Below are 3,664 nucleotides of genomic sequence, written 5' to 3' on the forward strand. Positions count from 1 at the left end.
TCATGATACTATGGATCATGATGGCCCAGTCTATAGTAACTTCAGACCGGTTGCTAGTAGGAATGATTGAGCGTTGAATGAACTCCAACCATCCTCTAGCTACTGGTTTGAGGTCAAGCCTTCTTAGTTGAACCGGCTTGCCCTTTGAGTCAATTTTCCATTGAGCTCCTTCCACACATATGTCCATGAGGACTTGGTCCAACCTTTGATCAAAGTTGACTCTTCTAGTGTAGGGGCGTGCGTTCTCTTCCATCATTGGCAAGTTGAACGCCAGCCTTACATTTTCTGGACTGAAATCTAAGTATTTTCCCCGAACCATGGTGAGCCAATTCTTTGGGTTCGGGTTCACACTTTGATCATGGTTCCTGGTAACCCATGCGTTTGCATAGAACTCTTGAACCATTAAGATCCCAACTTGTTGAATGGGGTTGGTTAGAACTTCCCAACCTCTTCTTTGGATTTCAAGTCGGATCTCCGGATACTCATTCTTTTTGAGTTTGAAATGAACCTCAGGAATCACTTTCTTCTTGGCCACAACTTCATAGAAGTGGTCTTGATGAACCTTAGAGATGAATCTCTCTATCTCCCATGACTCAGAGGTGGAAGCGATTGCCTTCCCTTTCCTCTTTCTAGAGGTTTCTCTGGCCTTAGGTACCATAAATGGTTATGGAAAAACAAAAAGCAATGCTTTTACCACACCAAACTTAAAATGGTTGCTCGTCTTCGAGCAAAAGAAAAGAGAAAGAAGTAGAAGAAGAAGAAAAATGGAGGAGAGGGAGCGGGGTGTATTCGGCCAAGGTAAAGAAGATAGGGTTGTGTTGTGTGAAAATGAAGGAGGGATTGAGGTGTTTATATAGCGAGGGGAGAGGGAGTAGGTTCGGCCATATGGGGTGGGTTTTGGGTGGGAAAGTGATTTTGAATTTTGAAGGTAGGTGGGGTTTATGGGGAAGAGTGGATGGATGTGAGTGGTGAAGGGGTAATAGGGAAGAAAGATTGAGGTGATTGGTGAAGGGTTTTGGGGAAGGGTGTTTATTGGGAATGGTGAGTGTTGAGAAGAGTGAAGAATATGAGTGGAGGTAGGTGGAGATTCTGTGGGGTCCACAGATCCTGAGGTGTCAAAGATTTGCATCCCTGCACCAATTAGGCATGTAAAATGCCTTTGCATGCAATTCTGGCATTTAAACGCTGAATTGATGCTTGTTCTGGGCATTCAACACCCAGATGCAGCATGTTTCTGGCATTGAACGCTAGTTCTATGCTTGTTTCTGGCATTTAACGCCAGTTTCATGCTCTGTTCTGGCGTTAAACACCAGCCAGATGCTCCTTACTGGCGTTTAAATGCCAATAAGCCCTTCCTCCAGGGTGTTCTATTTTCAATGCTGTTTTTTCATTCTGTTTTTGAATTTTTTTTTGTAGTTTTTGTGACTCCACATGATCATCAACCTAGTAGATCATGAAATAACAAAGAGAAAATAAAATAAAATATATTAAATAACATTGGGTTGCCTCCCAACAAGCGCTTCTTTTAATGTCAATAGCTTGACAGTGGGCTCTCACTGAGCCACATAGGTGATCATGTCAATTTTTTTAGACTCCCAACACCAAACTTAGAGTTTGGATATGGGAGTTCAACACCAAACTTAGAGTTTGGCTGAGGCCTCCCAACACTAAACTTAGAGTTTGATTGTGGGGGCTTTGTTTGACTCTGTACTGAGAGAAGCTTTTCATGCTTCCTCTCCATGGGTGTAGAAGGAGATCCTTGAGTTTTAAACAAAAGGTTATCCTCATTCAGTTGAAGGATCAATTCTCCTCTGTCCACATCAATCACAGCTCTTGCTGTGGCTAGGAAGGGTCTTTCAAGGATGATAGATTCATCCTCTTCCTTCCCAGTGTCTAGGATTATGAAATCAGCAGCGATGTAAAGGCCTTCAACCTTTACTAGCACGTCCTCTACTTGTCCATAAGCCTATTTTCTTGAGTTGTCTGCCATCTCTAATAAGATTCTGGCAGCTTGCACTTCAAAGATTCCCAGTTTCTCCATTACAGAGAGTGGCATGAGGTTTATCCCTGACCCAAGGTCACATAGAGCCTTCTCAAAGGTCATAGTGCCTATGGTACAAGGTATTAAGAACTTTCCAGGATCCTGTTTCTTCTGAGGCAATCTCAGTTGATTCAGATCACTCAGTTCATTAGTGAGCAAGGGAGGTTCATCTTCCCAAGTCTCATTACCAAATAATTTGGCATTCAGCTTCATGATTGCACCAAGGTACTTGGCAACTTACTCTTCAGTAACATCTTCATTCTCTTCAGAAGAAGAATACTCATCAGAGCTCATGAATGGCATAAGGAGGTTCTATGGAATCTCTATGGTCTCTAGATGAGCCTCAGATTCCTTTGGTTCCTCAGAGGGAAACTCCTTATTGATCTCTGGACGTCCCAGGAGGTCTTCCTCACTGGGATTCACGTCCTCCTCCTCTTTTGTGGTTTCGGCCATGATGGTCATTTCAATGGCCTTGCACTCTCCTTTTGGATTTTCTTCTGTATTGCTTGGGAGAGTACTAGGAGGGATTTCAGTGATCCTTTTACTTAGCTGGCCCACTTGTGCTTCTAAATTTCTAATGGAGGACCTTGTTTCATTCATGAAACTCACAGTGGCCTTAGATAGATCAGAGACTAAATTTGCCAAGCTAGATGGATTCTGCTCAGAATTCTCTGTCTGTTGCTGAGTGGATGATGGAAAAGGTTTACTATTGTTAAACCTGTTTCTTCCACCATTAGTAAAGTCTTGTTGAGGCTTTTGTTGATCCTTCCATGAGAAATTTGGGTGATTTCTCCATGAGGAGTTATAGGTGTTTCCATAAGGTTCACCCATATAATTTACCTCTGCTATTGCAGGGCTCTCAGGATCATAAGCTTCTTCTTCAGAAGGTGCCTCTTGAGTACTGTTAGATGCAGCTTGCATTCCATTCAGACTCTGAGAAATCATATTGACTTGCTGAGTCAATATTTTATTCTGAGCCAATATAGCATTCAGAGTGTCAATTTCAAGAACTCCCTTCTTCATAGGCGTCCCATTATTCACAGGATTCCTTTTAGAAGTGTACATGAACTAGTTATTAGCAACCATGTCAATGAGTTCTTGAGCTTCTGCAGGCATTTTCTTTAGCTGAATGGATCTACTTGCAGAATGGTCCAGTGACATCTTTGATAACTCAAACAGACCATCATAGAATATATCCAGAATGGTCCATTCTGAAAGCATGTCAGAAGGACACTTTTTGGTCAGTTGCTTGTACCTCTCCCAAGCTTCATAGAAGGATTCACCTTCTTTCTGTCTGAAGGTTTGGACATCCACTCTAAGCTTACTAAGCTTTTGAGGAGGAAAGAACTTGGCTAAGAAAGCCGTGACTAGCTTATCCCAAGAGTTCAGGCTATCTTTGGGTTGAGAATCTAACCATACTCTAGCTCTATCTCTTACAGCAAACAGAAAAAGCATAAGCCTGTAGACCTCAGGATCAACCCCATTGGTCTTAACAGTATCACAGATCTGCAAGAATTCAGTTAAGAACTGAAAAGGATCTTCAGATGAAAGTCCATGAAATTTGCAGTTCTGCTGCATCAGAGAAACTAATTGAGGTTTCAGCTTAAAGTTGTTTGCTCCAAT

The 3,664-nt window shown here is 42.2% G+C and overlaps 1 non-coding gene across 1 annotated transcript; it reads left to right on the forward strand.

The window, feature by feature from the left end:
- The first annotated feature begins 3,256 nt into the window (after positions 1 to 3,256).
- Positions 3,257 to 3,364, forward strand: LOC112773357 (small nucleolar RNA R71). The gene has a single exon (XR_003187911.1). It is a non-coding gene; the product is annotated as a small nucleolar RNA R71 (small nucleolar RNA).
- The last annotated feature ends 300 nt before the right edge of the window (positions 3,365 to 3,664 follow it).

The sequence above is a fragment of the Arachis hypogaea genome, chromosome 18 (genome assembly GCF_003086295.3).
Source record: "Arachis hypogaea cultivar Tifrunner chromosome 18, arahy.Tifrunner.gnm2.J5K5, whole genome shotgun sequence".
In the NCBI taxonomy this organism is placed as follows: Eukaryota; Viridiplantae; Streptophyta; class Magnoliopsida; order Fabales; family Fabaceae; genus Arachis; species Arachis hypogaea.